This window comes from Macaca nemestrina, unplaced genomic scaffold (genome assembly GCF_043159975.1).
Source record: "Macaca nemestrina isolate mMacNem1 unplaced genomic scaffold, mMacNem.hap1 Scaffold_74, whole genome shotgun sequence".
Taxonomy (NCBI): domain Eukaryota; kingdom Metazoa; phylum Chordata; class Mammalia; order Primates; family Cercopithecidae; genus Macaca; species Macaca nemestrina.
The window spans coordinates 202,250-228,271 of NW_027257865.1; the positions used below are offsets into that span (position 1 = coordinate 202,250).

At 47.8% G+C, this 26,022-nt stretch overlaps 1 protein-coding gene across 11 annotated transcripts in view; it reads right to left on the bottom strand.

The window, feature by feature from the left end:
- LOC139361621 (disco-interacting protein 2 homolog C-like) overlaps positions 1-26,022 on the bottom strand; it is a 247,810-nt gene that overhangs the window by 133,806 nt on the left and 87,982 nt on the right. Inside the window, exon 1 of one of the 11 annotated variants that reach the window (XM_071090254.1) lies at positions 5,129-5,228. The exons of the other annotated variants lie outside the window; for them this stretch is intronic. The gene's annotated coding sequence lies outside the window, so the exon portion shown is untranslated. Of the gene's footprint in view, positions 1-5,128; positions 5,229-26,022 lie in introns of those variants that run through there. 11 annotated transcript variants of the gene reach the window in all.

Genomic DNA, 26,022 nt, shown 5'->3' on the forward strand with positions numbered 1-26,022 from the left:
GTGTTCTCGAGACGCAGAAGGGGCAAGACCCTGCTTCCCTTCTCCTCCCCACCGCCCTGTTCCCAGATGAGGGGTGGAGGCAAGGCCGCCGGGCAGTCCTAGAGCTGGCTCCAGGGCCACGACACCACGCCCAGACTCTCTGCGCCCCATGCAAGAAACACAGACTGTGGGGCAATCACCAATTTACCTAGCAGTGGGGAGAGTCCTTCATCAAAAGCCTGTGCTTCCAGGAGCCAGGACAAAGCAGGAGGCCCTAGGAAAACTGTTCCGGGTGCTCCTGAAACCTGGGCAGAGTCACAGTCTGGCAGGAAGCACCAGTGATGCAGGTGTGCCCAAGACTGGGAGGATGGCCAGATGCCTGGAGACCAGACCGGCCTGCAGGAGATGACCACCTCTCTCTGGCTCATTAGAGACAGACAGTCTGGGCTTCACTTTTGTATGTGGAGTCTCACAGTACAGAAATGTCACACAGAGATTAGACTTCGTATACCCCATTTTTTTAAATTTAAAAAACACAATTATTTCAACTAATTCTAAATCCAGCAAAGAAAAATAAGTATATAAATGCATGCCTCCAAAATGTAAACCACAATCTCTTTACCCATAGGAGACCCAAAATTTAGTGTACTTTTTCTTCAGTATGATCTCATTTTTTTTTAAGCCATTACTGAGGTGTCTCCTCACTGCCCCATGAGGAGGTTCATGGGCTCTTCAGGGCTCTTTGCTGTTTCATCATTTTTTAGATTTAAGGGCAGGATCATTTTCCCACACTTGCTTGCTTCCCTGATCACCAATTTTTCACAAGGACATCATTGTGCCTCAGAAAACCTAGTAACTGAACTTCATTAAAAGTGAAAACGATAGGGACATGTTGGCTGCTATGACAGCATCCTCAGTCACCGAATCTCCCTGGGGGACCCGACACACCCCCAATCTCCTTGGAACCCCAGCATGCAGGTATCGCTGCGGCTGACAGGACTGACCCACCCTGGGGGAGGCATAAAAGCAAAGGGAAGAGAAGGCAGGTGACTCATTTAGGAAACTCAGGTGATCCTCTCGAGTCACGTTTCTCAGGGTGTCAGGGTACCAGCTACATGTAGGGAACCTCCTTGGCCTGGCAGGTGGCAGACTCCTGGGACCCTCCTCAGACATGTTAATCAGAGAATCTAAAGACGGGCAAACTCTGAAAAGTATCTGTAAAGGAAGGACTTAGCTCTGCTGTGAGCCCACTACACGTGGGGTCACGCAGGATGCCGCTCCCAGCGTCCAGTCTCCATTTCACCCTCCTGGGAGGAACACCCGTCAAGTCACAGAGCACGGTCTTCAGCAAACACCTTCCTGCGCGACCTCCACTGTCTCCCAGCCCTGCGGGAGTAGTCGCCGAGTAGGGGAAACAAGTCTTTGCTCCTGACCCGGCCACCTTGACGCTGGGCATAAGACCAACACTGCTACGTCTCTGGGGAAAGGAGCGGCCCTGGGCAGGAATGCACTTGGCAGCCCCAGGGAGGGACCAGGTGTGGAGGACCAGGCCTCTGCCCGCAGACACGTCAGCACAGCATCCTGGAGCAGAACCTCCAGCCCAGCTGAGCCTACAGATGGCTGCAGCCCTGGACAGCATCTTCACGGTGACCCGGGGGACTGGGCCAGAGCCGCTCAGCAAGGCTGCCCTGAATTTGCAACCCGAAGAAGCTGTACAGTCGTACGTGTACTTTGCCTTAAGCCCCTAGTTTTGTGGTCACTTGTCACACAGCGACAGACAGTGGATGTGCACGGACTCCCAGGCCACGATGGCCTCTGCCGGCCTCACCCGGGCTGTCTCATCTGTTCCCGTGACATCACGTTTCTCAGAGCCAAAGGCTGCCAGGATCCCCTCTTTTCTTCACGACGTCATTACAAGCTCACGATACAAACTGAAAAAAACAATCTGTAAAATACAACGTATGACGCAATACAAGGGGAATGCCCAGGCACACACACACGCGAAACAGGCACAAGTGTGAAACAGGCACATGCACAAACAGGTGTACATGCGTGAAACAGGTGCACGCGTGAAGGTGTACACTCGTCAAACAGGTGTACATACACACATGAAAGCACCCGACATGAAGGGCTGTCTTTGGGAGCCTAGTTTTTAGACATCTCCCTCACCCTTTTACATCTGCACGATCACAAACACAGCACACCACACTACTGAGGGGAAGCCCCAGCTTCTCATGGGGGCACATGGGGCTTTTTATTTATGCCACAGGTTGCATCACTACATTCTAGAACTGCAAGGCCCCCCACTGCCAGGACTGGGTCAGGTCCACCCTGTGCTCCAAGGACCAGGCCGCCTGCCAGCCCACACGGACCTGCCCCTCGGATGGTGCGGCTGCTTCTAAAACAGAGGCTCAGGCCCACCCAGAGACCTGCAGTACCTGTTATTAAATCAAGACTTGGCTGTGGGTAAACGTGAAGATTTTTTATTAAACATGACTCTGCAACATTCAAAGGACCATAACTGAATGCTCCTTTCGCAGCCACGGCGTGTCCAGACACTCATAGAGAAGGCCAGGGCGTGGGAACCCACGGAGCCCCGACAAGGCAGACTTGGAGCTGTGTGGCGCAGTTAGCACCCTTTTTATGCTGATACTTGCCTTTCATATTCAGATTAAAATAAAAAATACGCAAAAGTAGTTCACATTCTATTTCAATTCTCTATTTTTGTAGTAACTGGGCCCCTTTCCCTCTGCTTTCCCAGCCCAGTGATAAATAGGCCCAGCTGGGATTTGTCAAAGTCTGGACCTCTGTTGTAGAGTAAGTGAGGGGGGTAGGGAGGGGAGCAGGAGTGGAAAGGAGGAGTGGGGGATAGGGAGGGACAGAGGGAAGGAGAGAGAGAAACCGCCGAAGGCTGGAGGTAGGAGGGTTGCTCCCTGGCAGCCTCAGGCTCCCCGTTCCAAGGTAACTGAGCTGGCATCACGCATGCGGTGCCATCATATGACTTGGCTGACACACGCCAGAATTACAACAAAATGCTTCAGAAGACTAAGCACCAGCATCTTCAGATTAGGGTAGAGTCCCGGTTTCACGCTTGCCTTGTGTGACATTCTATAAATTGTAAAGATAACGCATTTTCTTACCAGCCATGCTGTTCCTCAAATACTAACTATAATAAAGACCAGACAGCATCTGAGTACTGAGCGTGTGTCAAGCCCCGTGAGGAAGGCATCATTTACTTTGCTAGAGAAAGAAACAGGCTCTGAGAGAAACTTCCTGAGGCCAGGCAGTTGTCTCCAAACCCACCCCGCGCCTCCTGACCCTGAACGTGGAGGACCCAAGTCATTTACGTGAATAATTTACCTACATGCATGTGAGATTGAGATTCAGCCCCCAGATCTAATCATCTCTATGCAGGAATGTGTCAGGAAGGTATACAATTCTATGAGTTCGAGCTGGGGGAACAAAGGCAGGCACCCTCGACACACATGTGGTGTGGAGGTACGCGCCCAGCACAGGGGCGGACAGGAGCAGGTCCAGCCCTGCCCAGTCACACGCCCACCCTGCCATGCCAGTGCAGGGGCCGCCACCGCGTCTCGGGGAAAAGCAGCTTCTCCTGCACAGGAATCTACCCTTCAAAGTGTGTTGCTGAGAAGGTTTGGACCAACATCTCAGAAATCAGACACCGTGTAACACGCTTATCTATACAGGCTGCCTATGTCAGGGAATCACCAATAATTCCCATCTCGCCATCAATTATTTCTGGTAAATACTGATTATTCTAAGTTAACTGAGGCAACACAAGAACAATATAATGGAAATGTCAGCGTCAATCAGCTCCACCTGCTGAAGAGCTGGGACTAATGATGAAACCTAAGGAATCCTGGAGAACGCAGCAGGACCCCAGACGCCGCGGACCACCCCAGCCTCCTTCCACAGGAGAGTTAGTCGTGGGGCAAAGGAACAGCTTTCAAGGAATCTCAGAGGTTCTCAAGGTCTTGAAAGTTGAACGGGAATTAAATATTTGCATCTGAGTCACACGAGCACATTAAAAGTAAAATTTCCTCTTTCCACTAGAATTATGAGCTTGCGGCGGCGACACTGGCTGTATCTCATGCTCGTGAGATGTTTGGGGGCAGCCGTGCGTCTCTGGTGAATCATTTATAATCATGAAAGAAGTGCTTGGGCCCTCGATCCAGGACCACAGACCCCACCAACAAGGGTCTAAACAGGACAAGCCTCGGCCTGGAGAGGCTGGTGTCCGTGGGAGCTGGGAGGAGCACCAGGAAAACTCAGGGGCAAGCCCCACGCAAGCTCGGCATGTCCTACCCCATGCAGTCGGCATCAGCCACAGGGATCTTTTGTTCTTTTTTGTTCAGGAAGGAACATATTAAAAAGCCCGGGGCCCAGGGCCTGGACTCCTCAAAGCTCTCCACAGAGCCGGGTTAATTGGCACCTTCCCTCATGTTCAAGTCAACTATATATGGCTGCTGAGGGCATCTCAGAGCAGGTGCAACACTGAGCTTTCTTGCTGTCTGGGGAAAGCAGGAATTCCAGCCCTCTGCCTTAATACCTCCCCAGAGGCTCTGGCCCAGGTGAGCTCAACTTCTCCCAGGTAAGGAGCACAGACCAGCTTCCCCCATGCCCCTCAGGTCACACAGGAGCGGTGCAGACCCTTGCAACTTGGCACGAGCCCTCGCAACCCACCCTAGAGGCAGCAGCCCAGCCCTGTGGCCCCGGCCTGGCAGGAGGCAGCTGCTGGGGCCCCTGCTCAGGGTTCAGCACAGCGAGGTCCAGCCACAGCAGGGGAGACATCCACCACCCGGCCATTCATCTTTAACCTAAAACAGACACAGGAATGCGGCAAAGGGGTCCTTCCCCTGACAAACCCATCCTTCCTATTCTCATCTCTCCCTCCTTCCCCAGTACTGCACCCAAGGCCACCCAGCACTGTGCCCAAGGCCTGACTCCCAGTTCACAGGGAATCCAAGACAATTATGATTTTGAGAAACTGGGAGCTACATAGAAAATGAGTCGGTAAAGCCATTGTCCACTGATCCTCCACTCCACACAGCGGAGAACCGTCCTCAGGATAAAACCCACGGGGCGGGGAAGACGCGATCAAGGCGGGCAGGACCGCGGAGCCACAAACCTGGTGGTTCAGGGAACAACGCCACGTGAACACAAACCTAAAGTGCTCCACAGCTGGAAGACAAAACACAGGAGACAGAAACGCTGTCCGTTTAAAAGAAAAAGAAAAAGAAAAAAGCCTCACTCTCAAGAGTCCATCAAGATTTAAATTCTCAAGTCACAATGTATCAGCACAGACTTCTCATAATGCCTGAAACTTGGCGCAGTAAACACGTGAATCAGTTCTCCCAAGTCCATCGTTTTCTTTGATGAGCCTCTTGAGTCTCAGGCTGGTTTCAAAGCAAGCCCTTCTCTGTTTGTTGATGATTTAATAATTAACATACATGAAAACACATTGACTTCCAACTTAATCTGCTAACAAAATATTAATTACCACACTGGCTGTCATCCACAGAAAAAAACACAATCACCTTCTGGTTGTAAAAACTTTAGAATTTGAAGCCACTTTGGCCATCTGAACAGCCCCTGCTTTTGACAAGGGCATTCCAAAGCTAATCTGAAAAACTAGTCCAGGCCATGATCGCTGGGGGGTCGGACTTGCCTCATCACCCTACCTCCTTTCTGGAATTAGACAGAACTTAGACGTTTAGTCTGATGGGAAACATTTACAATCTATTCTCTCCGAAGCTACCTGGAGGATTTCCTCCACATGACACAGCCTTGGTCTCCACAACCCCTTATCTGACAACTCTCTTAACCAACTGTCAATCAGGAAATTTTCAAATCTACCTATGACCTGGACACCCCTGCTTCCAGTTGTCCCACCTTTCCAGACCAAACCCATGTACATCTTACATTTATTTGATCGATTGTCTCATGTCTCCCTAAAAGCTATAAAACCAGGCTGGGCTCTGACCACCTCAGGAATACATTCGTAGGATCTCCTGAGGGTAATATCAAGGGCCATGGTAACTCATTTGGCTCAGAATAAATCTCCAAATGCTTCACAGAGTTTGACTCTTTACTGACATGGTACCTTTCATGGGTATTCATCTGGGGGACTCACAATCAACCAGAGGCAGCAGTTGCCCACTGTGCAGAAGTCTCTGCAGGACTGAGCCTCTGGCACGGGGACTCCAACCCCTGAAGCAGCAGCTCTCCCACGTCCCACGGCCTGATAGACCTGCACCTCCCGGGCTTCTCATTTCAGAGTCTCAGCAACAAATCTACCAAACGTGATCAACATCACAGAATATTCCTCGAGGCTTTTGGCTGTTGTTTCTCCCCAAGTTTACTCTAGAACCAGAATGGCAACACTCGGAACAGGATGGTTCTCAGTCACTGACCCTCCTGGTAAATACACTGTCTCCAAGGCCCTTTCCCGCCAGTCACAGCTTCCTTCATGTCAGGCTCGAAGGCCACCTCCCCAAGAAGGAAACCTCTTCAATCCAGCAACCACAGCTCCTGTTCCCATCTAGAGCTTGTCTGCCAGGAAGGGAAGACTCCTCATTCCAGAGACAGCAGGTGCCACAAACTCAGGGTATTAGCCATTGCGAAGGCAAACACTCATGAAATTAATAGACTTTTTCCTCCTTGGATACTGACGTTTTCTCTTCTGGAGGTCAGCCAAGGCCATCTGCACGAGTCACGAGCGTGATGGCTCCAGCCCCTCCTTCGGTGTCAGCAGTGTGACTCCGCTCTGAGACCCCCTGCACCAGCCGGGCCATGGACCTGTTCCCACGACTGCTGTCAGCAGACTACAGTAATTCTAAAATAATCAGCAAACTGAGGTTCCGAAGGAAGCATTTTAACGAAAAATGTGTAAGTTTTACTGCATGAAATCAGCTACATCTTTTGCTACTCCAGAGGCTTTTTGTTTTGCTTTCCTCAAGGTTCTCTACAATGATCCTGACAGTCAAGCTTCCCAGTTACAGGCAGAGGGTTGGGCAGGCCGCGTCTGATATTTAACACATACAGAGGATCCACATCATAGGATTTTCCCTGTTCACCAACATCATCAGGACAAACTTTAAGCAATAATAATCTCCCTGTCTGGAAAACTGAGCTCACTTGAGAACTAATGCAACAAACGTGTTTGACAAAGTTGCAGGTGGACATTTTAGTGAATGAATCACTATTTCAAGGAGGATAAAGGCTCACTATTCAAAGGCATGTTTTTGTCAAGTTTTGTAATTTCAGCTTCATGCATTTAAATCATGAAGTGAGGCTTGTACCTGATACATTACAGAATCTCGACAAAATAGACAAAATTCCAATTCTGTACATTCTCTCTCATTCTTTTCCATATGCATACGGATGGTGGTAATTTAAGTTGGCATTCCAACAGGATTTCTAAATTAAACTGTCTTCTACTTTAAACACTACGTGTTAAACATTACACATTCCATTGTTCAACATTTATAGCAGGGTCTGTATGGCCCGTTTTAAAGATTTCTTCCTCACTAAAAGCAAGCGTTTAAACAATAAATGATCTACTCTAAAATATTCTAGAGACAGAGATACATTTGGAGAGTGGACACACTTAACACAGAAATCCGCAACATCAAACAGGCACAACCGGCAGTGAGGGTGGAAGGGGCGCTATGTGAGTGCCCCTAAAAACACACACAAGCCTTGCTGCTTAAAAGGAATGAATATAGCTCAACACTCCCATGTGAACATTGATGTGTCTACTGCCTTACAGAATCCTCCTAGCTGAGCTGCAGGAATCTTCTTTGGAACCTTTTCTCACCTACACCGCCTACAGGTGCCCACTGGGCTCCCTGGGCAGTATTGCGTCTTTGTTTAGAATATCACAGTATTAGGAGATCTGTTAAATCCCAAGTCAGAGCCTTATCATAATTCAGACACCATCCCTCAGGGCTTGTGGGCCAACTTCGGCTAATGCAGGCTGCTCCACAGTGCCCTGCAGATGGGCTTGGTACATCCACACGATTTTAAGATTTGGGGCTGCCGTTTTCTGCAGTCACAGATGAGGACTTACATATTCATCATGACTGAAGGCAGCACGTATTTTTATGTTCCTTCTGTAACGGTAATAATCATGGCAACATTTCCCCGATCCTTAAAAAAGCCTCCTAACAGTAGATGCATTCCACCCCCTTCCTTAAAATTAATAGAATTTACCAAACTAGGTGAAATCAGTCTTCATGAGAAAGTGACAAATCAGTGTTCACACAATGGCATAGTAGCTGGGCATAGAGTATACGTCAACATCCCAAACTAAGCACCCATCACAATTATTCCCAACTCGCAGGAAAGCTAGAAAAATTAGAAGGCTTAAAACATAATTATAAATGAAAATAACAAGAAACCAAAGTTTCTGAGGAGCATTTGTTAGCCAAACAAGGAAAGCCATTAACCAGTGCTGATTACATTGCATTTGATTACATTGCATTTGATTACAGCAGCCAAAGACGTGTCAAGAGGAAGAGACTTTTAAAGATTAGTCTTTCGGTAAGAATGGTTGCTTAACAAGTTCAGACTACTGGGCTACACCAATCATCAATTAAAAAGCAAGGCAAACGAGTGAGAGTCATTTTCCTTAATCCTTAACGTGTCAAAAATTACCACATTGGTCAAGCTGGTCTCCAACTCCTGACCTCAGGTGATCCACCCACCCCGGCCTCCCAAAGGGCTGGGATTACAGGCATGAGCCACCATGCCTGGCTGAGAACTGTTTGACAGAGGCTGAGGGGAGGCTCCTGTCCCTTCCTGGGACATCCACATCCCACCTAGTTTCCCATACCGACTGTGACACTCGAAGCATCACAGCAAGGGCAGCTGCATCCCCACAGTTCTCTGCACTAACACCACAGCTGCTTGAGCAGCCATAGCCCTGGAGCTGCCACTCAGCCTTATCGTGCTGGCACAAGCACAGCAGAAACTAACACGACCCCAAGAGGGAGGAGTGGGGACCCAGGGGAGTGAACCAGGAGGGAGGAAAGTGGCCCAGGGGAGTAGGGCGGAGTGGGGGCCCTGGGGAGTGAACTATGAGGGAGGAGTGGGGGCTCAGGGGAGTGAAGAAGGGGGGAGGCATGGGGGCCCAGGACAGTGAACCAACAGGGAGGCGTGGGGGCCCAGGGCAGTGAACCAGGAGAGAGGCGTGGGGACACAGGAGAGTGAACCAGGAGGGAGGAGGGTGGAGTTCGGCCCAGCGAGTGAAACAGGAGGCAGGAGTTCGGCCCAGGGAGTGAACCAGGAGGGAGGAGTGTGATCCAGGGAGTGAACCAGGAGGGAGGAGTGTGATCCAGGGAGTGAACCAGGAGGGAGGAGTGTGATCCAGGGGAGTGAACCAGGAGGGAGGAGTGTGGTCCAAGGAGTGAACCAGGAGGGACGTGTGTGGTCCAGGGGAGTGAGCCAGGGAGGAGGAGGGAGGAATGTGGTCCGGGGAATGAACCAGGAGGGAGGAGTGCAGTCCATGGGAGTAGGGAAGAGTCTGGTCCAGGGGAGTCAACAAGGAGCCTTTGGGGATAGCAAGTTCACACACCACAAATACCTCCCAATCCATCCGCGTGCAGGGAGGGGCCGGAAACCACGCAGGAGCTACAGCGCTTTCTCCTCACAGAAGAGGAGTAAGGATATCGAATCATGCATGAAATCAGAGCTAAAGTTCTACCACGGTGGGGAGACGCTTCACAGACCCAAATGGGTGCAAAACAAAACCAATCATACAAGATCAGTGGATGGAACGGGATCAGAAATTTAAGCCTGTAACAAGCTTTCAGAAAAAACTTCACTTGATCTGCAAGATGACTGCAGCTCTGCTTGATCATTTCTGCAAATGTCTAACTCGCGATGAGCCATCTCAGAGCCCTTCAAGAGGAGTAACAAAATCAAAACTCCAAGGCATCCTCCGTATTTTAGATAGCCTGCAACAGTATGGAAATGAGCAGCGGTGCCAGAGCTTTCAAGTTTCTTTGAAGTAAATTCCAGCATGAGGGCAGCATCTTTCTGGCTGAAGCAATGAGGTAGGCTCCTGCTCACCGCATGGGAGACCAGCTTTCAGCTAAGCTGCTGTCAAGGGTCTGCAAACCACGATCCCCGACCGAGCCTTGGCCAGGGAACCAGAAGTGATTTTTACACTTTGACGTTTTCACAAAAGAAATATATGCAGAGACTTCTGTGGCCCTCAAAGCATAACACGTTGCCTACTCTGCCCTTTACAGGAGCTTCTAGCTTTGCTGTCAGTTACAAAGTGTTTCTATAAAATAATGTCACTCATTCTCAAGTATGCCAGCAAAAGTCACACTTCTCAACAACCCTCAATGGAGATGCACCATCCTGTGTTTCACACAGATTTTAGATTTTTAAAAGCCAAAATAAGGGAGGTAATTCAGCTAAGTATTATAGTAACACAATTTGAGATACTTAATGATGTGTGACAACAGAATACTTGGCATTCCTGTGAGGCAATAAACTAGCTCAAACACAAAATAACAAATCAAACCACGTTTTGGCCTCTCAAAGTGATCAGTGAAATTGGAAATAACATTCAGTTAAATGACACTTAAAAAAAAAAAAAAAGCACAAACAAAACAAATACTACTACACCATCACTCCTTAAATTTATTGAACTACTGCTGCCAAATAAAATGGAGAGACTTCTTACTGCAGGGTAATAATCGGCCATTGTCATCATGAAATAGACCGCTGTGCAGGCTCAGGCCCTCCAGCCCACAAAGGCAGGGGGAGGGAGGAGAAATGATGGCCAGAAACAAAGGGACAGGGCAACCATGACCTAGTCAGCAATTGTACCCTCCCACCTTTCTTCTGGACTTACAATTTTGGAGCCATCTGGGTTTACCTTCCTATGTCCATAAGTCAGCAAGTTCTCGAAGCCAGAAATCTACAATGCTTCTGGCAGCCAAGTCCTCTCGGCCTTCCCCCCATGTTTTAGGGCCTCATCAGCTCACCCCTGGATAGTATCAATGGCCTCGGAGCTCCAGTCAACCTTGCACTCCACAGACTCAAGTATGCCAAGAGCCACTCCAGGCTGCCACTGCCATGACCAAAGGCTTTCAGAGACAGTCGCCAGCACTGCACAAATCCATGTGGCTTCACCTGGCGCAAAGCGGCTCCAGCATTCCATCCAGTCTGTCTCTGCTACCATAGCTGTGAGTCTAGGATGTGTCAGGAAGGGAAGGAAGACACCATGTACCTCATCTCATTTAAGCTTCAGTGTCACAAGGTGGATTTTGTCGTGCCCGTTTTATGGATCAGGAAAGTTTTAAGGAGGGCAAGCACAGGGCCCTGCTGACACAAGAGCAAGACCCGCAGAGGCCTGGGCATGACCCCCGTCCCACGCTCCCTGGGTCCTGATATCCACTCCTCCTCCGTGGGAGCCTGATCCTGGGTCTGCCTGAATTGCTACCATTCCTAAGACACGACTCACATCTGTCCACCTCCTCCTTTATCTGTTTCCCGCAGCCCAGAGGCGTGTGTGCTCTTCCATCCAGACAGACATCACACTTCAGCACCTGCATCTGACATCACTTCAGCCAAAAGCTTCTCTCAAACCTCCCCCACACCTGCCGGTCACACAGGTCTGCACCCATCACCTTTCTCACACGAATTCTCACATATTCCTGTGTAGCACCATCCAACTGATGATAGTCTGAGAGGAGGAAGCTTTGTAGATAAGTCCACGTTCTACTTTGCTCCCAGCCCTCCGTCTTGCGTCTTGCATGAGGCAACCGATTAACAGCAATTTCATTTCAGCACAACATTTCCATTTGAAGAAACGCAGAGCATAGGGCTCTGGTCATAATTAAAAGCTTGTTTCATTTGTCATTTGAAATTCCATGTACTGCTGCAACAGCAGCACCCCCTCCTCGCCAGGCTCTGCCCTAAGGACATCTTTCTTCCAGCGCTCGATTCCCATCAGAACCCTGGCAGTGAGAGCCCCGCAGGTTTCCCAGCGCCTCGGGCTGCGGCTTCCACGCTGGGCCGGCACTGACAGGACCGGAATGGTGCCCCCAACAACTACAGGATCAGAAGCTGGTCGACTGCTCTGTAGGATGGAGACATGTTAGTAATCCCCGACATTTCCACTGACAGGCTGCTCAGGTAAACTGGGAAAAATCCACAAACTAGAAAGAATCCATGGGGAGGAGCACTTCTGTCTCCAACCTGGCAGCAAACGGTGGCTGTGCAGACGATCTCTTCAGGAAAACTATCGACTGTATCTCAGGTCAACAACAGCCCCGCTGAGGGCCAAAAAATCAGCTCCCCCTGGCCCTCACTTCCTAAGGGTCAACCCTCCCAGGCCACCTCTCCTGGAAGATCAGCTCTGACGCACCCACGACGGTCAGGAACCGGCTCTGGGACACATTTCCCAGGCTCCTGCCCACTGCCCTCTCTCTTCTTCCTCCTCCATCTCCCTCTTCACTCCCATCCGCCCTCCCCCTTTCGCTTCCCTTCTCTCCTTTCCTCTCCCTCCCTCATTTCCTTTCAGCCCTCACCTTCCTCACTGCACTTCCCTATGCAACTCAGCGGACGCATTCTCAGGTCAGTAGAGTTTTCTTTCACTCTGTTTTTATTGCAATGATCATTCTTAATGAACAGAAACCTGTTTCGGACCATGTGGATGCCATCTCCTGACCAACTGCTGCCCCGCGGCTCCGTGTCCACTCAGTGACCTCACGGCGCAGGTGCCCAGCAGTATGGCTGTGACCAGGGGTAGCAACATGGGACATGAGAGAGGTATCCCAGTCAAGAGGCCCTGCAAAGCCTCCCCGGCAAACCGGAGCAAGGCCCAGGGCGGTAGGGAGAGCGCCGTGCTCACGATGTAGGCAGTTCAGCTTCCGCAAACTGTCCATCGACTGCAAATTACTTTGTTTCCATGGTTACAAAAGAACCATAAGCATTCTGAAATATGTTCTTGGTTTCATGTTTGCGAAATCTAAGCAACATTATAAGAAAAATCACTGAATTCTGCCCGAGGCTCTAGGGGTGTTTTCCTCTCTGAAAGGAGCCCCTTCCAGGACTTGGGATTGAGTGACAGCCTTCAAAATCACGGTTATCCTGGTGGTAACAGGGAACTCCTCAGCCCGCCGGGAGCTGGGGCCCTCGACAGCCTCCACGGTTCCAGACGCCAGTGTTCTAAGAATCACACATGTGCAGATAGCAAAGCTTGCTGCACACACGCCAGGTGCTAACAAGCCCCAAACGTCTCACTCATACTTGCTAACCACATCGCTTCTCTCAGCCTCCACGGCGTTTCACACTCTGCCTTTATATAGAGATGAACCATGCGTCCTGAGCGCTACAAAGATTCAACTCCTTCCGGGAAGAGGGCTGCATCTTTCCATCACGGGGTCCTCACTCCAGCTGGCACAGGATTTGCAGAGTGGGCGAGTCTAATGTTGATGACACTTTCTCAATATTCCCTTCACACCCCTCCAAAAACAAGAGTGCTGCCAGCTTCTTACCGACGTTGTAATGAGCAAAATATTTTTCTCTTATTTGTCACTTTTTAACGTTATACTAGTGAAGAATGTGACTCTGCATGTACATTGTAAGCACCCACACCGTGAACATTCTGCTCTCCTGTGACTGTATTCACAGGTCACAAGGACAAAACTTCTCCATAGTAGCCAGAATATATATATATATATATATATATATATATATATATATATATATATATATATATATATATATATATATGTGTGTGTGTGTGTGTGTGTGTGTGTGTGTGTGTGTATATATATATATTTCATATATAAATATATATATATATATATATATATAAACATGACTTCCACTCATCTTAAAGTCACAGATGTGGCTTTTCCTTCATAAAAAGATCCAAATGATACACAAGCCAGGTTTAATAAACACATTGGTCCAGGTGGGAAAATGACCTCTCAGTCTCCCTCCCCTCAAAGACCAGGGCAGCCAGGAAACTGCGCTCTACAGTAAATGACAGCCGGCAGGATTCCCTAAATAAGCAGCTGGAAGATTCCCATCTCACAGAGAGCGCCTTTCAAGACTCAAGATGTCCCCGCTCCCTGAATGTCTTACAAAGAACAGACTACCCAACTGAGGACTGAGGCAGTAAAGAAACATGTTTTCGGCCGGGTGCGGCGGCTCACGCTTGCAATCCCAGCACTTTGGGAGGACGAGGCAGGTGGATCACAAGGTCAGGAGATCGAGACCATTCTGGCTAACACGGTGAAACCCCCTTCTCTACCAAAAATAAAAATATTAGCCAGGCATGGTAGCGGGCACCTGTAGTCCCACGTACTCGGGAGGCTGAGGCAGGAGAATGGCGTGAAGCTGGGAGGTGGAGTTTGCAGTGAGCCGAGATCGTGCCACTGCACTCCAGCCTGGGCGACAGAGCAAGACTCTGTCTCAAAAAATTAAAATAAATAAAATTTAAAATGTTTTCAGCAAATAGCATCATCGACCCACAAATGAGAGGTACCGTTTTCATTCTAGGAGGGAAACACTACAAAGTACGTACATTTTAGCCCCGTAAGTGAATTCTTTGGGCGTTCCTGTGTCCGCTATCAAATGCAACACATCACCCCAAAAGGCAAAGTTCTATAAGTCACATCCAAAGAGGGGAAAAATCATTCTAAGTTTTAGCAATCCAGTCAGAACCTGATCCAGAGAAGCCTACTTGTTCCAGACTCTAAGCAGCAATATATTGCTACAATGTAATGAAAACAAAGGGATGATTAAGAAAATTTCAATGCTAATAAAAGACAAAAACGTAATTGGATTTATTCTACTCTAGACAGAGCAGCCGGGCAGTTCACCCATACGTTATGAACGTTGCTGTTTATCAGCCAGGGTCCAAACTCTGTCAACAAGGCTTGACAGCAAGGGCGTGATCTCCACTCACTGCAAGGTCCACCTCCCAGGCTCAAGCGACTCTCTTCAGCCTCTGGAGTAGCCAGGACTACAGGTGTGCAGTCATCACGCCCAACTAATTTGTGTGTTTTCAGTAGACACGGGATTTCACCAGGTTGCCCAGGCCGGTTCCCTGGGTCTCAAGCTCCCAGGCTCAAGCAATCCACCCGCCTCGGCCTCCCAAAGGGCTGGGATTACAGACGTGAGCCATCACGCCCGGCCCTTTTTTGTTTTCTTTTCTTTTTAAGTGACTAATTGTGCTTCACAGTCTTGTAGGCATTTAAAAAAAAAAAAAAAAAAAGAACAAGCAAATTCTGTAAGGGAAAGAAACCATTAACACTTTTTACACTTCTCAAAACTCAAAACTGAAATGCTAAGAATAAATGTATTTTATTCACAGAAGCAGCATTCTTAAAGTTCTGTAAAAGTGATACCATGGACACCACCACATCACAGATGAGCGTGGCAGGACTGCTCAGGTTCAGAACACATTCTCAACAGTCCTCTTGCCCCTTTCCTCAATGGGAACACTTTATTCTGTCTTTTATTCAAATTAAGTATCTTGCGAGGGAGTTGAAGAAAACTGCATAGCAGATTTTAAAACTTCAATGCTTTTCTCAATGTTCGCCACATTCTAATGCATTTTACTGACTACACGGCCAATAAGCCTAAAGCTTTTTGCATCGGTAAAGACAATGCTCCTTGTAGCAATAGGCTTTTTCTTTTCTATACAAAGATCTATAACTTAAGCTAGTAAAATGGGCATTTCACAAAGATTTTGCAGAATTCCTAGCACAGATTTTAGCAAAATAAAACCATTATCTTTCCGCAATTAAATAAGCAAGCATAGGAAACTGCACAGTTAAAATAACCATTCCATTATTTTATATAAACACAAATGAGAGAGTAGAGTATGCTTTGAAAAACAGTATTTCCATATGCCAACGATGAAGCAGAAGACAGTTCCTCAGCCTCATATGACATTTGACAACCGAAGTACTCTGGCCCAAGCCCAGCCCGGTTAAATAAAAATGAAGTAAACGTGTGAGTGACCATGGTGGGGCACTCTGATAGCCACAGTCCAGGAAAGAACAGCTAACATCTTTCTTCTTCATGGGAAAACCGAAACATACTCGAGAGACCTTGATTCTTTAAAACACAGTCTGCCCCAGTACTAACCTTAAGCTCCCAACGATCAAGATTGCTATAACCACAGAGGTGTTTTTCCAGGCCCTCGAAAATCACGGACATGGTACATACACAACGTTTTCAAACACTCAATGCAGCCAATTTGTTAAATGTGCTGTGATACCGGAGGTCTTGTGCAGGACCAGAAGCGTCGTAGCCTGGTTACCTGTCCTGGTGTTCAATGCTTTGCATGTGCAAAACCTGCTGTTACAATTTACTGGGCTTAATGTGATTCCGTTCGTCACAGAAGAGAGCTATGACATTTACTTAATTCCACGCACAAATTCTCAGGTTCACGTTCCACGAGTGACTGCTCTGTCCACGAGACAGCTGAGGGAAGACCCAGGAAAGGCCTGGGAGATGACAGGTGCTCACAAACTGGTATCCGTCTGCAGGTTCTGGATTAAAGGAAAACAGACATAGAAGAAACTAAAAGGGCTCACTACACCTAATATCACAATGTTCTCAACTTTACCTTAGCCAAAAATAAAAGCGGAAAAGTAAAACTACTCCAGGGCATGATTCCAGGGCTAATCTGAAACATGAAATATTTAGAAGACAAAGCTCATTGTGAGTGCAAGTAATATACACATAAAACACTGGTTTCACAAAACCCAGTCTTTGCGATTGCTTTAATAAAAAGTAAAATTCTCATGAGGATCGCATACATTAACTGATTTTCAAATGAAGGGACTGGTAAACTTCAGGGCATATGATTTCTGTCACACACAAGGGGAGCAGTGAGAGAGAAGAGCTAGGATCAAGTGTGCTGAAGCTGTCCTAGGACTGAAATTCAGTTTCTGCCAAAACAAAAACACAGGAGGCTGTCAACTTCGATAGCAAGCTCTGCTTGAGAGCGTCAAGATGCTAAAGTTGCAAAGGAGCTTCTCCCTGTATGGGCACGTGTGATCTTTGCGAAAACATAGCTCAGCATTATCAAAAATCAGGAAAGAACACAAGCCTTCCAGACATGAAATCCAAGAGCAGAAGGGAGCAGAGTGCAAGCTTGCTCGGCAGAACTGTTCCCGGACAACAGCACAGACGACGTCACAGGGAGGGCAGGGCAAGCAACAGCAGCTTCCGTCTCGCCGCAAGCAGGGCCTGAGCCAGGGGAGCAGTCTCCTCCAACCTGACAAGGAGGCGCGAGGAGCCACAGAGAAGTCAATTCAGGGCCCTTTTCAGAAAGGGGCAACAATGAGAAAATCTGGTCTCACCCACCCCCCCACCTGCCACGGTAACAGCTAAACTCGCACGTGCGTCTGTCACGTTCCCCAACCCCTCTTGCAGGTGCTCTTCCTGCACCCGGGTGCCTGTCTCCGTGCTGCTCCTGAGGCTACACCTGCTCTCATCCACTAGTGACCGGGAATTCACCTTTGTCCGGGAGAAGCAAACGCAGACTTCACACACTCCTGTACAGGTTTGCTGGCCGAGAATCTAACTGCACTGTCCGATTCCAGATGTGCTGGTACCAAGGAGAACGTTCGATGCCCGGCATTAAGAAACGGTATCAGTGGGTTCTAATGGGACTCCCAGGTGGCCGCATGAGGGACGGAGCTGTTGCCCTGCTACCCCGAGCCAAAGCAAGGCTGAGAGGCACACACCACAGGCCACATCACACTCGAGCACCGACTCTTGACCGTTGCTCGTTCGTGTGTTAAGAGTTCAGGGAGCCGGGCGCGGTGGCTCAAGCCTGTAATCCCAGCACTTTGGGAGGCCGAGACGGGTGGATCACGAGGTCAGGAGATCGAGACCATCCTGGCTAACACAGGTGAAACCCCGTCTCTACTAAAAAATACAAAAAACTAGCCGGGTGAGTTGGCGGGCGCCTGTAGTCCCAGCTACTCGGGAGGCTGAGGCAGGAGAATGGCGTAAACCCGGGAGGCGGAGCTTGCAGTGAGCTGAGAACCGGCCACTGCACTCCAGCCTGGGCGACACAGCGAGACTCCGTCTCAAAAAAAAAAAAAAAAAAAAAAAAAAAGAGTTCAGGGTACAGGCGACAGACAGGCCTGATCTCAGCCATGGGACAACAGTGACTGCCCACAAGTCCCGTATCTAAGCCCCGACTTGCCCATCCATCCTTCCTTCAGGAACAATGCCCACCTCACAGTGCTGCCATGAACGCTAAGTCAGCACGTACATACACAACCAAATTCATTGCAATTGTGCTTTCTACAACAAGTTAATACAACCAGGCGCTATCATTGAGACTGAATAACCAATATTAGAACAGAAGATCAGGCCAGGGATGGTGGCTCAGACCTGTAATCCTATCACTTTGGGAAGCTGAGGTGGGTGGATCACTTGAGGTCAGGAGTTGCAGACCAGCTTGGTCAACATGACAAAACCCCATCTCTACTAAAAATAAATTATCCAGACATGGTGGCACACACCCTGTAACCCCAGCTACTAGGGAGGCTGAGGCATAAGAATCACTTGAACCTGGGAAGTAGAGGTTGCAGTGAACGGACATCGTACTACTGTGCTCCACACTTCCAGCCTGGGTGACAGACCAAGATTCTAGTAAAAAAATAAAAGGTCAAGATGAAAACTGATTGCCAAGGTCCATGTTCCATATACTTCAAACATAAAGTTCATTAGCTGGTACTTGATCAAGTTGTTGATTTCTTCATTACAATCTTGTATATCCTTCTAACACGGCTCAAAATGTTTACATTTGAGCACACCTCGAGTATAACAAAAAATAAAGTGCCTATATTTCATAAATGAGCAAGTTCCAGTAAGACTGCATCCTGCTCTAGTTAATCCTTTGACAATGTAAAACTGAACCATCCTGACACAGCACTGACACATGGTACAAGAAAAATGACCTCCAATTAAATCGCTAGATTTAGAGAACACATAAATATAGTTTATCACGAATTTACCAGCGATTAGCAAGATTTTAAAGGAAGAAAAAGTATCGGGACTGTAACTAGGAATAAAGGCAAAAATAAACAAGAGAAATTAGTCACGTTTAAATCAATACCCTTTCTGTGGGGCCATAATAAAGTATACACAACAGGTGTGCAAGCTGTCATGCTAAACTGTCACCAAGCTCTCTATGAAGGTAGTAAGAGCGTCCCAAGTCACAGAGCCTCATATTCCTATTTAAATGCTACACAGCCAACACCACACTCGGCACGCAGTGAGAACTCTGAAAGCTCTGAGGAACGCATGATGGGATGAAGGGCCCCAGTCCTGCCATCACCCTGCTGCTTATTAAAAATATAAAACAAAGCCCTGCCTTCAAGGTGCTCAGATCTAACTAGTACAAAGTTTTGCTTTTGACAAGTTAACTACGAATGATGAAGACACTCAACAGCTGTGCGAAATGTAAGGCAACCTCATAAGAGGAACTTGGCTGAGACTAAACCCAGAGATGGTTTTTTAACCACAGAAGAGGAAAGAACTGAAGAACCTTACAGAAAGTTGACAGCAATTTCTGTTTCTCTATGGTACAACCTGGAATTTACCTTTGAGATAGACTGTCCTTCTGTTCTGAAAAATCAGATTATTCTTGCAATCCTCCATCAGGACTGAAATTCCCAAAGACATGGAAAACCAAGTACTAATTTTAAAACCCCCCAAAAAAACTACCTATGATCTTAGATGTGAGATTTAATATTCTCAAATTCCAAATTTGGAAATATTTTGCACAAAGTCCTTATTTTCCCTGTTTACTTGAAAGCTCTCTATTCTTTTGTCCTAAACATCTTCTTTCTCATCCTCCCAAACAGTATCTGAAGATGAACTTACATATCGTTTTCAATGTTAACAAAGAAGATACTACATTTGTCATGAACTGTTTATATTCACAACTCTAGGAGGGATTTTGCTACATCGTGAGGAATAACACGAGGCAGTTAATACGCCACGAATAAAGAACAGTAGAAAGTGGACACATTTCCTGATGAGTGCCGATTTCTCATTGAGCTGCTGACAAAGTTACAATACAGAAAGCTAGACAGCTGCTATGTTAGTTCTACCTCACTTAAGTGACCGAGTCATTGTTGTTTCGGTTCCCTCTCTCGTCTGGGGATGAGACACACCTCACAGAGCTGTTTATGATTTCAGGAACACACACATCAATGAAGTGACTGTTCCTAAATCGTTGCAAAGGATATAGCAACCTGCCAAATTTCAACTAGGTTGTAACAAACAACTGTTTTCATCCTACACTCTCCGGTGCCAGCGAGATGGTGCGTTCTTGGATCCCTGCGGGAGCCCTATTCCTGGTGCCATAGAGCACACACACATTTACATCCACATAGTGTACGTATATGGTACACTGTAACACGTGTACCTGCATAGAGCGTACACACATCCGAATACGTAGAGTGTACATAAGTGCACTACATGCGTACAGAGTGCACACACATCCAGATCCATGTGGTGTACATGCATAGAGTGTACACACATCCAAATATAGTGTACAAACAAGTTTACTACGAGTGTAAAAGCACAGAGCATACACACATCCATATAGCAAATGTACATAAGCTAACACGTATGCGCATGCATAGCACGTACACCCATCTATATGCAGTGTACACAGGTATACTATACCTGTATGTACATGCATATGGCATACACATGCACATCCGTGCGTACATAGGTATGCTATTTGCTATATGTATACACTTGCGTATAGCATACACTCTTATCCAAATGTACGTAGGTGCACTACAGCATGCATACACATGTGCAGTGTACACATATGCACATGTATACAATGTACATCAGTACACTAACGTATAAAGCGTATACACATATGCAATAGTGTACATACATATGCAGCATGTATATGTATTAGTGTGTATATATCCAGAAGTTTTTTCAGTGTGCATAGTGTACATGCATGCTTGTGTGCACATATGTATATATACTCTGCAGAAATAATGTGCACATACCCACATGATGTACGTACACAGGCATGTATATGGCATTAAATACATGCATGTATGTACACATGCAGAACAGATAGGTGTCCAAGTGCGCATATAACCATAGTGACCATAGATACACATACACATGTACATGCATGCCTACAGCATGCACGTGTGTAGGACACAAATGTAGTGTACATACCTATACATTGTAAATACATGCACAGTGGAAATACACGTAGTATGCGTACACCACATACACACATGTACATTTATAGAGTACACATATACCGAGACCCAGAACGGGTCATGAGTATTAATACTGCGGAAACGCTTCCGGTTCTACCTAAGTGAATTTTTTTCAAACTATAATAGAACTCATACAAAAAGGGTTTTAAGGAAATGAATAAAGCTAGTGACAAAAATCAGTGGGAAGGGCACAACCACTTTCCCTCAGAGTTCTGGGCCTGACTGTGGAAGTTCAGAGGTTTCCTAATGCAGAACTGACTCACGATAAAGCGCTCCTTAAAAATTAAAAATGTGTCCTCATGTTTTGGCCTTTGAGACAAAGCCTCTTAGTTAATCGAGTTCTGACTGAATTTTACTCACAGTACTCTGGCAGATTCTTCATTTTCTGGTGAGACAGACGAATGTCCCAGGGTGAGGGCAATGCCAGCCCTTTCAGGGTCAGCTTTTCGAGGAGCGATGTCTGGCAGAACACAATCCAACACCATAGTAGGATCCCCCACCCAGCCACTTAGACACTTTCGGGGACTTACTCTGCTTGTTTCCCTTTCTTGAATTCAGCTGGGGGGGAAAAAACCCAAAAAAATCAAAACCAAAAACAAACAGCCCATGTGTTTGTGTGTCTGAAAAGTGAATACATCCACATCCAACTTTCTAAATGAGACACGGCAGGTATGATGGTCACTGAACAGTGGCCACTGTTGACAAAATACAAAGTCTTCTGCAAACATGAACGAGTTTCTAGGAATACAAAAGTCAAGGGAATTTACTTCACATATTAAAGCTGTCAAGGGTGCTCACCAAAAATGTACTTAGAGGTTTTCCTTTTAAGTTATTTTTGAAGATTTTTAAGTTGCAATACTTAAAAAGCCTCTGGGAAAAGAAAGGATACAGGTATCTGGAAGATTTATACTAAATGATTTTCATGTCTTTTTGATAAAGTTAAATAAGGTCAGCCTTGAAGTAATGGCTTCCACTACTCTGAGGCTGTGGATGGAATCCACACCACCACCAGACAATTGAATAAACAGCAAGGCTGCACACACAGGACACAGGCAGTGAGCCAGCCTGACTATTTGTCAGCTTCTGGGTCAGTTCTACCCAGTTCTGCCCAGGCCCCACTGGAGATGAAAACCTGCCCTTTAGAAGCCCTTCAAAGCCCACCTTTCAAAATCTAACCCTCTTCAACTGAGGCCCGAGTCCAAAAATCTACTGACATCTTAGCACCTGTTAGGCCAGCTGTCGCCTAGCCTTTTTGGCACCAGGGATGGGTTTCATGGAAGACAATTTTTCTGGGTGGTGGTTTTGAATTGCAACTGTTCCACCTCAGGTCAGGCATCGGATCCTCATAAGGAGCACCTCCGAGATCCCTCACATGCAGTTTACGATAGGGTCCCAGCGCCTAGAAGAACACACAGGTTATGAGAGTGTCCCAGCGCCTAGGAGAACACACAGCTTAAGATAGGGTCCCAGAACCCAGGAGAACATGCGGCTTACGAGAGGGTCCCCGCGCCTAGGAGAACAGGTATTAAATGAGTTGGCAAAGCCAAAATCCACCGGATCTACCCCTCCAAAACAAACATACACCACTGCCCAATATTGATGTGAGCCAAAAACATGGAAGTCCTGAGGGCCCACACTGACCACAGCCAGATGCCACTTCTGAAAGAACCAAGCACGTGCCTAAAGATCACCCGTGATGACCCAGGAGAGCAGCTTTGAGCAGAGACAAAGGTGAAGGAGAGGCACATGGGCCAGGGTGCTGGGTGTGCCCGTCTTTGTGACCTGAGATTGCTGACCTCTGGCCCTTGGTGTCCGTCCTATGGAGGAGGTAGGCCCCAAAATCCCTGCCTCCCTTCAGCACTGACTGAGGCGGTCCTGAAGTCTCCCCAGGGCTGAGACTGCTTCTAATTCCTGTTAGCTGCACACCCACATAAAAAACAAAAAACAAAATATCAAGTATGCAGACAGGAAAAGAAAAATATGTGAATCTTCCCTTATTCAACAGGCATTTAAAGAGTAACTGGAAAATTGTGATAGTCTTTAAACAAGCACCAGCTATCACGTCGTGTTGAAATGTTTTAGCTAATCAGGAACCTGTGTGTTCAGGAAATCAGTTGACAGGTCCCAAATAACCTCGGAGCTTATGACCTGACCCCCACTCACGCGCATCACCTCTCCAGAGGAACGTGTCCTGGACACCTTTCAAATGGTGAGGAATAGGAAGAAAGGTAGCTTTCCCTCAACCCCACAAAACAAGCTCGACCCCGAGGAGCCCGGAGAACAGCGACGTTTGTTTAGATGCTTTCCCACTGACCTTGTCAGAGCAAACGTTCCCATCCCACACCGCCCGGTGTTTAACTCTCCCTGGGATACCAGCAGCCGCCAACCCTCAACAAGCTGGAAACAGAGGCCAAGCTGACAGGAGGCCTCTCTCCATTCCCTACTGAATTCGCTCAGGACACGGATGTTCCCAAACACATACGGCCCCGAGTGTTCCACACTTGGAGAACATTCAAACAACAGACGCTGCGAAGACGTTCCCCTAAAGAGAAACTCAGTTTCTAACTTCCCTTAGGGAAAAATATGAGACCCAGAACTTTCCAGAAAATCAAGTGTGGGAGGAAGCCACTCACCTCTGGCACTTCTTAAACCTGCCTTCCCGCGGGTGCTCAGGGATGTCCCCGCGCCAGCCCCGTCCACCCAGGACGGCAGCAGGTCTCAGGCAGCCAGCACCTGGGCAGCTGGCGAAGCAACCCCAGGGTGAAAACGCCATCCCAGGCACCACTTCCCGGAGCCCCTCAGCAAGAAAAACAGAGGTGGGACAGAACCGAGGGCTGATTCGAGGCTGGGGAGCCACAGACCCGCACAGCTCAATCATCGGACATGCTCTTCTGTGGACAGAGCCCAGGGAGAGGCCAGCAGAGACCCTCGTGCCGCCTCCACGGGCCAGCGTCCTCCAGGGCTGCAAGTTTGTGATCACAGCTTCAGAATTTGGTTCCAGAATCTTCCGGAATCAAACACGCACCAAACTGTAAAGCTGCCAGGACAGCAGGGCCCAGGAGCAGGCTCAGGGGAGGACCACGTAGAAACCCCACACACAGCATACACGTGTGCATGTTTACTCCACACATGCCACCCCTTCACCCAATACTATGCACGCAAACGCATGTATGCACTCCATACACACCCTCAAATACACTCACTAAATATGATGCGCGTACACACTCCACACACACTGACAAATACATGCAACACACATGAACATGCTCACTGCAGCCACACCTGCTAAATACACTCACCACACACGCACAAACGTGACACACCTGCACACTCATTCCAGACATCACACCCTTCACCAAGTACACAGGTACACACACCCCCAAGTCGAGAACCTGCAGACTCCACAAGCTTTGGTTTCCCCCACTGTTTCTCTCATCACATGAGATCCACACACAGGTGTCATTTACTGACATCTAACACCCGGGGAGGCCCTTAGACAGAACTGCAGTCACAATTCGGCTTCATTCAGGCATTCTTCACCAGATTCCTGAAGCCACTTTCTGTCCCCACGGGGAGGGAGGCCGAGACCGGAGACGTCACTGGGCTTACAGATCCCCAGGCTGGCAACCCAACGAAATGAGGAGGGCTTGGCCACGGCCCTGGAGGGAGATGGGTACTGGGCTCAGGTATGCGGAACATGAGTCCTCATTTCCATACCGTGTCACCTACGACTGCGTCAGGTGAAAGCCAGTGGTTTGGCATTCCTGGGATAGACAGTCCTGGAATTACAAGCAAAACTTTTTATTCCTCCCCTCTGAACACATGAGGTCCATGGTCCCCTCACATCTAACACTGGCAATCAGAATCGGTGACTCCTTGTCCACCTGAGGACCACCCAAGAGGATCCACACACCTGCTACAACAGCAGCACAGCACCTGGTCTGCAGGGGAGCAAAACAAATCCCCCCTTTATGAATAACACTGGATTACCCCAACACTGGCAGCCTGCAGTGTGTATATCGTCAAGCCCCCGCATCTGCGCCACCTGCAAGAGGAAAACAAGCCCTTAGTCCAGGGCTCTCAGGACAGCCTGTGAGGAGGATGCTGGCACCCTTCTCATCTCCCAGTGGAGAGGAGAGAAGGCCAGGGTCAGGACTGGTATCAGGAGGGTTGGGGTTCAAACCCCATCTGCCTACAGAGCAGCCCTTACCGTTCAAGTGACTTCTATCATCAGCCTTAAAATGTACCACAGTTACCAGCAATTCTGAGTGCTGTTCCTTGGGACGTGATAAGCAAACATTTTGTTAGAAAGATTTTGCCAAATCTGCTTTCAAAATCCTATGCTATGAAATGACTAATGAAAATTTGAGCTATGAAATAAAGCACATAGTTAAATGAATCCCAAAATGACTATCACGAAGGAAGCTTTAACTTGAAGTGAAAAATATCCTCCAAATGACATCAGCCAGAATTATCTTCAATCATTACTGATCCCATAACGCTTCAGGAATTACACAGCATCATCTCAGATATGAGCTTAAAACCATTAGCTGAATGCACATTTCAGCACAACCAAAGTTCTGCTATAATAAGCAGCACAGGTGTCTCTGGAGAGGATTTTAATTGGGACTACAAACGATGTACACGATCGTGGTAAGAGGTTTCATGCTGGCTGTTCTCCAAGGTGCGACACAGAGAAACACCACTAACCTCAAAGACACCTGCTGCTTTGTAATGAGATGAGAGATGA